At 39.2% G+C, this 11,510-nt stretch overlaps 1 long non-coding RNA gene across 1 annotated transcript; it reads left to right on the top strand.

Annotated features, from left to right (window-relative positions):
* The first annotated feature begins 524 nt into the window (after nt 1-524).
* On the top strand, nt 525-5,062 carry LOC107038665. Its single transcript, XR_001460908.1, has 3 exons — nt 525-759; nt 3,332-3,893; nt 4,491-5,062. It is a non-coding gene; the product is annotated as an uncharacterized LOC107038665 (long non-coding RNA).
* Nucleotides 5,063-11,510: the final 6,448 nt, after the last annotated feature.

The raw sequence follows: 11,510 nt of genomic DNA, 5'->3' as shown, positions 1-11,510 counted from the left end.
GGTACAAAAAAACAGATAGGATCCTAGTATTTTTATCAAATTTGAATTCAAACCAGTTTCATTTCTGATTTCAAAGGACTGGTGAACCATAAAATCCTTAAATAGGAAGAGTTTGAATCAAATTTCTATGTCATCAACCCTCTCCGACATTTCTCCTGTTACTCCCACCGTTCGTTATTTCCACTTTTATACCAAAACATCAAAAAACATCACGCGTGAAAGATGCATGCAACATGGAAGAATGAACCAGGCAATCTCTGAATACAACGGGTTACTACAGTCCATTGGATCGTCTAGGGCAAGGTCTGTCGAGTCCCCGGTGAGTTTAATCAGTACCATCATCTTACCGAAACTTTAGATCACCGAGATTCTCTCAGTAAAGAAATCTCATCAGAAATTTTCTTCATCACACATACACGAATCAAGATAGCAGCTTTGACTTTGTTACGTATCACAAAATGAAAAAACATTACAGTATCATAAAGATAAAGATATATATTTCAGGGCAAGGGGACGTTTAAACGCCAGGAGGTTATAAACGACGTCTAACCATAAACGGGATCAGTATAATATCCATGTCACGTTCAGCGTCCTGGGTGGAGGTTTACCTGCACGCAGTCTAGACTCTACCCTGTTGGTGGCATTGGACTCCTTCAACGTTGACTGGCTTGCTCTGCGTCACCACCGTTTCACTATCTCAATTTACGTCTATCGCGTACTTAGAGCCGACACACCTCTCCATTTATCCATATACATAATGTATGTATAATGTCTGGCACCAACGGTCACCGTTGAAGCACTTTGTTTTTTATAATCTCTTCAGGTTTTTTTTCTCTCCCTTACTCCGTGTCACAGCGAATGGTCTCTTCAAAACCCCGGGGGAGAATTACTACCGTGTACACCGTCAGTTATATTTCCTTAGATTGATACATAAAAGTGGAAGACTCCTTTATTACATCAAGAGAATTGCTTCCACGTTTATGTTACGTTTGTGTCTTATTTCTCAACCACTCGAAGGATATTCTGTCTCGTTTAGTTAGGAGTCAAAAATACATGGATAAATACGAAAAGCTGATTTCTTGAGAGCTTTTTGAGAGCTACATCGCGTAAAAATGAATGAAAAACGAAGAAGACTGTCTCGAAAATCATAGATGTTGGCTTTCATGTTGTACGAGCAGAGATACGCGGAGAGAAATTTTTGATACAAATTATCTTACCGTTCTATAAAAGCGTATCATGAGTCATTGTTTCCTCATTTCTATCCCGAAATTTAGTAAAAATTAATATATGATGATCAAATTTTATCCTACGTTAGAGAAATAAGATACTTTCCCCCTGTCCGAAAAGATAAATGAGGAAAGTCGATTTCCGGCTGCTTGAAAGCTGCATAACCCCATGAAATCAAAATAAATTTAAAAAATGAGAAATACTGTCACGAGAAGTCTAAACGTTTGCTTTCAGTTTGTACGAGTCGAAATAGGTTGATAGATTGTTTGTCAAAATGTATCTCTTCGCTCAGACATGACGATAAAAAAAGGGGGCGTGTTAGGTGAAAAGTATAGAAAAAGACCATCCCCTAAACCATCTCTTGTGTTGCTTATCGTTTCTAGTTTCTTTTCTTTTCCCGAGAAGCTAGTCAATTCCAATCAGATTATTCTCAAATCGAGTATTTCATACGATTTGACAAAAAACATCATTATATTCATAATCATATTTATTATTTGATTCTATTCTTGTTTCATGTCAGATGATCTTGATGGATAATAATTTGCGACTTCTCCGTGAGTAAAAGGCAAAGATCTTTTACTCCTACCTAAAGAAACGGAAATAAAAAAAGTTGCTTTCCGGCTTCTTGAGAGCTACATAACTCCATTAAGTAAAAATAAATAAATAAAAAAAACGAGCAAGACTGTCGCGAAAAGTATGAACGTTAGCTTTCACGTTATACGACTCTAGATAGGTTGATGATTGTTTGTCAAAATGTATATCTTGGCTCAGACACGAGGATAAAAAAAGGGGGCGTGTCAGGTGTTTGTTAGGATACCCTGTGTCGTATAATATTGTGAAAAACATAGAAAAAGACTATCCTCCGAACGATTTCTTGTGTTGCTTATCGTTTTTAGTTTCTTTTCTTTCCTCGAGAAACTAGGCAATTTCATCCAAATTATCCCCAAATCGAGTATTTCATGTAATTTTACAAAAAACATTACTATATTCATAATCATATTTATTATTTGATTCTATACTTGTTTCATGTCAGGTGATCTTGATGAATAACAATTTGCGACTTCCCCATGAGTAAAAGGCAAAGATACTTTACTCCTACCTAAAAACACGTGAATACGAACAGTGACTTTCCGGCTTCTTGAGAGCTACACAACTCCATCAAATAAAAATAAATAAATGAAAAAAAAACGAGAAAGACTGTCGCGAAAAGTATAAACGTTAGCTTTCATGTTATACGAGTCGAGATGGGTTGATAGATTGTTCGTAAAAACGTATTTCCCCAGCAGAGAGTAACGCCAGATGCAGCTTAAATAAGAAGATAAAAAAGGGGTTGTGTTAGGTCTGTGTGAGGATACCCTATGTCGTATAATATTGTTAAAAGCATAGAAAAAGATCGTTGCCTCTGCACTCCCGTGTGCTGCTTCTCGTTTTTGGTTTTTGGAGTGACATTGACGAATGGCTCTCTCCGGCCATCATCAAAATTTCTTGTCTGCCCGGTGTTACCTTTTGAAATACTCTCTCATGGTGGAGAAAAATTTGTCCGACTAATTGGATGTTCGCAGACACTAAAATCGAAGTGCAATTTCATGGAGAAGGAAAAAATTTTCAGCCAAGTGAAATGATAAATAGGAGAACTGCAACAGAGTTATACAGCTTCAGCGCTATGATCGATCACCATTTCTGTCCCAACGGATTGTCAACTTATAATTGGCACTGCTTAATTATCTCGAATTAAGCCAGCCCCCTCGGCCCTCTGCTCGCGTCGACCCGCCATCTGTTTCTTTCTGGTTCCAAAGTAGTGAGGGGTCTTCCAACCCCCCGGCACGTTCCCTCGTCCTCACAGTTTTCTCTCGTTCCAAGTTAACCGAGCATCGAACAAGAAACTTTTGCCTCGACAATTAAGAATATTGTTCGACTTTTAAACATCAACCCTCCTCAGAGAGAGAGAGACAGAGAATGAAAGGGACTGAGCAAGGAGGAAGGGAAAGTGGATTTCAATATTTGTTGTTGTCCTTTCCCCCCGAAAAATTGGAAAATTGAAAAGTCAAGAAATCTGCATGAAACAACGAACGAAAGTTTTCCTTGAAATTGCATATTGTTTCAGGTACAATGGGGTAGACCAGTGCTTGGCCAACGGGATAAACCCAATTTGTAACATTTACGTAGGCGAAGTCGCATATTGGCTGAGTGGTTAGTGAACGAGAGGTAGCTTCCCTCAGGGTTATATGGTACCGTGTGTTAGAGGCATACCCAAAAGCTTCCGGCAACGGAGTACTCGCTGGCGAGGTAGAGGGGGAGAGGGAAATGAATCAAGCTGAGCAAACATCCAACTTGGAGATACGGTGTCGCCTCTCTCCAGACGGTTAGGGTTACCGGCGTAGCGGATACCTCACAAAGAGGAAGAAGGCTTTTGTCGGGCGGGCTTTGCCAAGCGTGCTGGTGAATCGTTTTAAATGATTGTTTTCTTTCGGGGGAAGTAGTCCCAAGGTCATCAAGGTGGCGAGGAGCTTCCACAATGAAGGCAATGCGGAGGTCAGATGAAGATCGACCCGAGGAGAATTCTAGCTGAAGGTGCTTTGAGGATTTGGATCAGGATTCCGTTAGGTCCGGATCCAAACAAGAATTTCTTTTTTTAGCCGAGACTGATCAATATATCGAATAAAAAGGTGGGGAAAATTAGCGAACAAATCAAGTAATCGTGAAGTGAAATTCAGTTGTAGATTTTCTTAATTTTATATCGAGGGAAAAATGTAAATCGAATGGCGAATTTTTCTCCACTTTGATATATCACGATGATATCAGGAGAAGACATCTGGACTGAGACAAAAAATTCTTCGAGAAGTACGTCTTTACTTGTATCGAGAAACTCATGACTCGAAAATTGACAAAACCTTTCGGCAAGAAATTTTGTATTTGTCCGAAAGATGAGGGGCAATTTATCTACAACAAGCAATCGATTTCTCAAACAAAGTCAACTGATTGTTGCATTAAATAATTTATATCAGACTTAAAAGCGACTGAAAAAATTGATTCAACTAGACTTGATGTGAGAAATTCCTTTCTCTTCACAGAAAATTTTCCTATCCTCGTCTTTGGGGCAGTAGAAGTACAAAATCTCTTGACGAAAGTTTTATCGTTCTCAATGTACGATGTTTTCTTCATACGTATGAAGACGTACTCATCAAAAAACAAATGTTTCTCAGTGCATTTGACTCAATTGATTACGTTTAAACGCTTCGTTAATGACGCATTCTCCCCCACAGATTCACTTGGTGGACACATCAACTCAGGAAATCCGACGACAAGGCTACTTACCAGGAAGAATGGCCCTGACATTCGTAATAAGTTAATGCATATGGCTGACGGCAGGGGCCGAATTGGCTGGGAAACAAAGAGTGTGTCGTGCGGTGGTTGAAAGGGAGGTGGGAGAGGAGAGGCCGTCGTGCTGCTCTCTCATCGGGCAGTCGTCGGTGTCGAGGGCATCATGCAGAATGGACGAGCAAGTGAGAGAAGAAGACATGAAGGGGGTTGCGTCGCCTGCAGGGAGATAAGGCTGTACAGCACAGAGAAAGCGTAGCATCTCATCCCATGGGATATCAGGAGAGTGGCCTCCCCTCCGGTGCTTTAGCCAACCCCCGGGCTAGACCAGACTGGAATATCTTAAACGGGAAGGGACTTTTTAAGCAAAAAACTTTATCGCTCTGCGACGAGCGACGCCAGTCGGCCAACGGGGGATTCCTGTGTGGCTCGAGGCTACTGCCAAAATCTTCAACCGCACGATAAATTTACCATGTCCTTTGTATATGTATATTGAATCGAGTAAGGAAAAAAAATATAATCCAGCAGTTGAAATTGAATTGCACTTGTCAAGCACAAGGAGAGAAAAAATCTCCAGAAGGAGTGACTAATTCTCCTTGTGCTCGGGGTCACGAGTGTAATTGAGACAAATCATTTAATTTATTAATTCAAATTTATTCGCTACCCCAACCCCCGGTTCATCCCTCGACCCTCCAGATTGAATGAGCAATACACTCAATCCACTTTGATTACCCCGAATTCCTACGCAATTGCATTGAGACTCATAAAATTCCACGAGCGCATTTTCAATCGTCGAGTCTTTCGTGCGCAAACAAGCGATCACGGTAGGAGACTCGCTGATAGGAAACAGACGGAGCCAGGGGGGGACACAGGAGGAATGGAGGAAATAAAAAAAAGCAACTGGGATGAGAATTTTTTAAAACGCCACGAACCATCGTCTCTTCCTCATTGACATTCATCCGGTGTGGCTGCCTCTGTACGATTGGCTAACTACCCTCGAGTGCGTTTTGCGTACATATATACAGCAAGTACACAGAGTTACGACGTATAGACTACACAGACTAGACTCTGGCTTTCGCTCAGGGATAATACATCGATTCGTTGGTCTCAAGCCCTTAACTACCCTCGTTCCACCCTCCACCTCTTGCCCCCTAATATCCCCCGCCGTCACTCGGCGTTTACTCTTCTTGATTAGGGCTTGAGAATAAAAACCTTTTCCTGTCTCTCCTGTCAAGGTGAACCGCCGAGGAATAAAGGAACGAGCACCATTGGATCCAGCGAAACGAGAAATATGTCAATAGAGGAGTATTTTAAATTTTTTTCCCTCCCCTGCGTACATCAAATACTCAAATACTTTCAGCCGTATTCATCCCACTCTTTTCCCTATTGTCAACATGTGACGCTGATGACGTCATTCTGAATGGTGCACGGAATTGGAAATTTCTTAATCAGTAATGCGAATCGTAATGAAATTATCCTAATTGCAAGGCAGTCTAAAATGGAACACCTGGCTAGTGTCTGAGAGTCAACTTGAGGCGAATCGAGAAGAAGAGGCATTATATATACGACGCGCTTTCTTTTCATCCCTCTGTTTTCTCTCGTCTCTCGTGCCTTTTTCTCGTTTCGTTTTTATGGTCGAGGAGACACTTTGGTGGGACATTAGACGCTTGCCAATCACCCTCAAGTAGCACCCGAGCGCTCTCGGCTTCTCGATGACTTGATTTTGTTTGCAAATTGTTGATGCTGCTTTCTTTTTTAGGGGAATTGGGCGTTGGGAGCGGAATGATTGCTTTCGGTTTATTTGGGGGTTATTATTGCGTTGAGATTATTTTTTGGAGTAATTGATTGGGGAGTTTCATGAATCTGTGGAACGCGTATCTATGGTATTGTACTGATACAATTGGTGGAGATTTTTAGTAGGTGACGGTTTCACGGAATTTTCAGGAAATTTCTTCGTTTGAAATTCACAATTTGATGAAAAAATCGATGGAAACAATCAATTTGAGGTCAATTATTCGATGAGAATTATAGGAAATCAAGATAATTCAGGTAAATGTATTTGTGAATTGCTGATTAATCAGAGATCGAGTGTCATTCTGTCCGAAAGATTCATGTTGTGATTGAAAATTGAAGTTAGTTGAGGAATTTTCGTACTGCTGCTAAAAAATTGAAATTCTCTTGAATGTTCAATGAAATTAAACATTTCATGATTTTTTGTTTCTTAAATCGAATTCTACAACTAAAATGTCCATGATCTTTAATTTCTTTCTAACAGTGCTTGTTGGATATTTTTATCAAGTGATATTTTTACTGAAATTTCAAGGAATTTCGTCATTTGAATTTCACTCTTTAATGCAATAATCAATGGAAACAATAAATTTGAGTTCAATATTTGGAGGAAAATTAATGGAAATCAGGAGAATGTATTTTTAAATTCACTGACTTCTATATTCATGTTTCAAATGAAAATTTAAGTTATTTGAGGAATCTTCGTCCTGCTGCTGAAAAATTCAACATTGTATTGAATTTCCACTGAAATTTCAAGTAATTTCGTCATGTAAAACTCATAATCTAATAAAGCAATCAAAGAAACTTCATGACTATTAATAAAAACAAGGAAAATATGTTCTTAAATCTTCAATTAATTCGAATTTGCTTAAATTTCCAGTGATATTTGAAATTTGATGATGTGATTTCCTCCAAATCAATTCTACTGTCACTGTTCTTAAAACTGCAACCGAACTGTCCATGAAATTTCAATTTTGTTTCTAACAGTGCCATAAATAATAGAACAATGAAGATCATATACTCTAGCATACGAAAAAAAACCTAAAACTGACTTCATCTCAAATTAAAATAAAATCCCCAACATTAAAAAAGCCCCTGCCACCGTTCCTAACCTGAAAAATTACAGAAGTCCAGAACTATCCCGACCCGAAACGCAACCTAAAGAATCTAACGAAACCTAATTATCATTTCACAATCGTAGACCGACGATTTCAATTTTCTGTTTCATCAAGCCGCAGTTGGTGCACCGAAGACGAATCAAGTGAACGGAAGACGCAGATAAATCAAAAACCTCGAGGCTGACGATAAATCTCCCCATTCCGGAAGTTTCGAAAGCATCGGTGGTGGAGTCAATGAGGCTTGGCCCGGTGTATACAGCATTGCCGAGGCCAAGCGGTACAACTAAGGTGATCCTTTCTCGTGGATTTTACGTGGACAGTTGAAGGCCACATCCTGCGCTCTGCAGAGCCCAGCGGAGAGATGTTTCTTCGGACCACGGGTAATGGAGTAGAAGGATAATGTTCAGTATCGTTGCTTCCTCCGCGCAATTCCCCCCAGTCCTCGCCCACCCCCTCTATCCCTCATCCAAGAGGCCACGTCGATTGCGAAGGAAATGTATATGAAAAATATAACTCACAATCTTCCACTTTATGGCAACTCAATGGTAAAATGTCAACGAGAAACTCTCGTACATAAATTCCATGTCTTACATCCACAGACTCCCATGACACTACCACCAGAGGAGGGCACGAGAGGAAGAGCTTGAATAAAAATAAAAAATAAAATGAAAAGTAAAAAAAAAATTGACGCAGCATAGGCGTACTTCGGGCGAAAAACGAGGGGTTGAGAGGTACGAGCTGTGCCTTCATAAATAGTTCAGTGCCAGACGTTTCGCGAGAATTTTGCAGGCCAATTCTCGCCTCATACTCGCTAGCCCCTCGTACTAGCGGGGGGTGTGTTGGGATTCTGAACGCCGCAGATGAAATCTCCGAGGTGAGAAGATGAGGGAATGGGCCAAACCCACACCCATATTCCCGCACGTATATACAAAGCCCCAGCCTCCTCACCTCCAACGCAAAATGGAATATATTCGAGGGTTGAGTCTCATGAGATATGTGAATTTATATATAACGAATATACTCGAGTATTTGGTTTTACGCTCAGCAGTAATTCCAAAATATAGACGTACCTGGAGTCTCTACTTAATTGCTTCTTGAATTAGAAAACTGAATTGTTGGAAAATATTGGTTGAAGTTTCTGGAAAAATCAATGACGATTATGAATTCCGATGCAATTATTCAATGAAAATTGATAGAAATCAGAAACATTTGGGTAAATATATTCTTGAGTATTTAATTAATTGAAAATAATGCGTACAGCCTCCTCACCTCCAACAGAAAATGAAATATATTCGAGGGTAGAGTGTCATGAGATATGAGAATTTATAGGTAGCGAATATATCCGAGTATTTGGTTTTACGCTCAGTAGTAATTCCGAAACAGAGACGTACCTGAAGTCTCTAATTAATTGTTCTTTGAATTAGAAAACGAAATTGTTAAAAAATATCGGCTGAAGTCTCTAGAAAAATCAATGACTGTTATAAATTCCGATGCAATAATTCAATGAAAATTCATCGAAATCAGAAACATTTGGGTCAATATATTCTTGAATATTTAATTAATTGAAAATTCTACGTACAGCCTCCTCACCTCCAACAGAAAATGAAATATATTCGAGGGTAGAGTCTCATGAGATATGAGAATTTATGGGTAGCGAATACACCCGAGTATTTGCTTTTACATCCAGCAGTAATTCCAAAATAAAGATGTACCTGAAGTCTCTAATTAATTGTTTTTTGAATTAGAACACTACATTGTTAAAAAATATTGATTGAAGTTTTTGGTATACTTCTTGGGAATTTTTCTCACATTATAGTTCCCCTGAAATTTCAAAGAATTTCGTAATTGAAAATTCAAAATTTAATGACAAAATCTATAGAAAGCGTCAATTCCAATTTAATTATTCCATAAAAATAAATAAAAATAAGGAAAATTGAGGTAAATATATCCTTAAATCTTGTCGTCGCAGATTTTTTGCCTCCCAGTTGCTCAAGAATTCCCGATTTCATACCGATTTCAGAGGAATCTAAACTTTCATGATTTTTCCCCTAAATAAAACTCAATGTATCTCTCCGGAGAATTACCAGTCAACTGTCCCCGAAATTTCAATTTTTCTCTAACGATGTAGTATCCCCCTGCGTGTGAATAACCCAGATTCCCACATTAAACAAAATTTCATACCTCGATCGTCCCCTCACCGTCACACCCACACACAAACACCCGCGTTCCCCAAGGAGGTAAAATGAAATATATGCAATAATGAAAAATAAGAAGAAAAAAGAATGAAGAGATCCGACGAACGAGATTCGTAAGAGAGTTCGCGGCTCGACGAGCCGGATGAGCGGGCGTCTGCGAAAGGGGTGTGCAGTAGACGTAGTTTATTCAAACGAGGCAAGGAGAAAGCTATTGAAATAAGTAGGGTCGAGTGGATGGCGTTGGATGGGCCTCGTGGAGAGCGGGCAAAAGAGCGAGACACGTTGATAAAAAAATGTATAAGAGGAGGAAGGGAGACAGAGCCAGAGGAGTAAGTTAGAGAGATCCCATGAAAAAGGGGTGGCTCGGTGGTGGGGCAGAAGCTGGAGAAAACGCAGTGGATTTTTCTCTCTTTCTCCCTTCCGGCCCATTGGCCAAGCTCTCGTTCCCATTCCTCTTTTGGGTACTCCTTTCGCTCTTCATGATTTAACCCTACGTTTTGCTTTCCCAAACGGCGGATTCGATGTCAGACCCAAAGGGGCGGCGGATTGAGATTCGCTTTTCTAAAGAAAAGTGCAATTTGTCGAAAAGGCTGGGCTCCATGAAGCCCGGGTGAACGCGCGTTTCTGGTGCTCTCTCGCGATTCCTCTTGAATGGACGCGCGTCAGTCCGTGAAAATCAACGTTAGGTGGGGGGCAGTTCTCGAGAGTGTAGTACAAATAGAGCATTTTTTTCGTGTTGAATGAGGGGATGATTTGGAGAGACAAATGGTTGAGTTCATTCGAATAAAATATTTTTTTTCCTTTTGCTTTCGTTTAAGGTGGAGTGCGCCGATAGAAATTCATCTTCCTTTTTTAGAAAGGATGGCAGCATGATGCAATTAAAATGTTCAGAGGGAGTGATGCGGATTACCATGTTTTTAAATGGAGGATATTGGTGTTGATTCAGAGAAAAAAAATTATTCAGGAGTTTGAGAAATAATTTTGAAAACATATAAACTACTTTGGAAATATTTACACCCAGTGAATTCATTCTTAATAGCTGTTAGTTGCTTAGGAATGAGTCAGACAATATTCCATACTGAAAGAAGAAGTTATTTATCATAAATTAAACTGTGAAAGAAAAATTACAAAATCTGCGGAATAACGCGGCGAAACATTCAATCTTTTCTTCAATTCGTCATAAAATTTTCTTCAGTTTTTTAAAATTATTATCAACTGACACGCCCACTGAAATTTCAAGGAATTGCGTTCTTGAACGTTCAGAATTCGATGAAAAAAATCAATGGGTCCTGCTGATTTTAGTTCAATTATGTCACTAAATTTAATAGAAATTGAGAAAATTCAGATAAAGAAATTCTTGAATGTTCAATTAGTTGAAAATTCAGCGTAATTTGGTACTGGATATTTGTGTTTGATTGAAAATGAAAGAATTCAAGTAAATTAAAGCATTCTCATCTTCCTGCAGCTTAGAAATTTGGAATTCCATCGAAAATCTTCAGTGAAATTTGAAATTTCGTGATTTTTTTCATTTGGAATCAACTTTAATGTTCCTTTCGTGAAATTTTCTGCACATTTGACTAATCATTTTCAGCATCCGCAGTGCAAAATTAAATAGATTGGGACTCCGCAAATCAATCTATCTGAATTTTTCTGAATTTCGCCAATTTTCCTTGAATAATTGACCTGAAATTAGCAACTCCAGTGAATTCTTCCCTAAAATTTCGAATTATAAGTGATGGAATTCCCGGAAATTTCAGTGGAACTATAACGTAATAAAAAATCCCAAGAAGGGTGCCGGTAATATCAATCGACTATTTTTAACGCTGTATCTTTCCAATCACCCAAGTTGCAAAAATCCCCATCA

The sequence above is a fragment of the Diachasma alloeum genome, unplaced genomic scaffold (genome assembly GCF_001412515.2).
Source record: "Diachasma alloeum isolate Michigan unplaced genomic scaffold, Dall2.0 Dall_scaffold_00286, whole genome shotgun sequence".
Taxonomy (NCBI): Eukaryota; Metazoa; Arthropoda; class Insecta; order Hymenoptera; family Braconidae; genus Diachasma; species Diachasma alloeum.
Note: the sequence above shows the minus strand (reverse complement) of the source record. Positions and strands in the feature narration are given on the sequence as shown.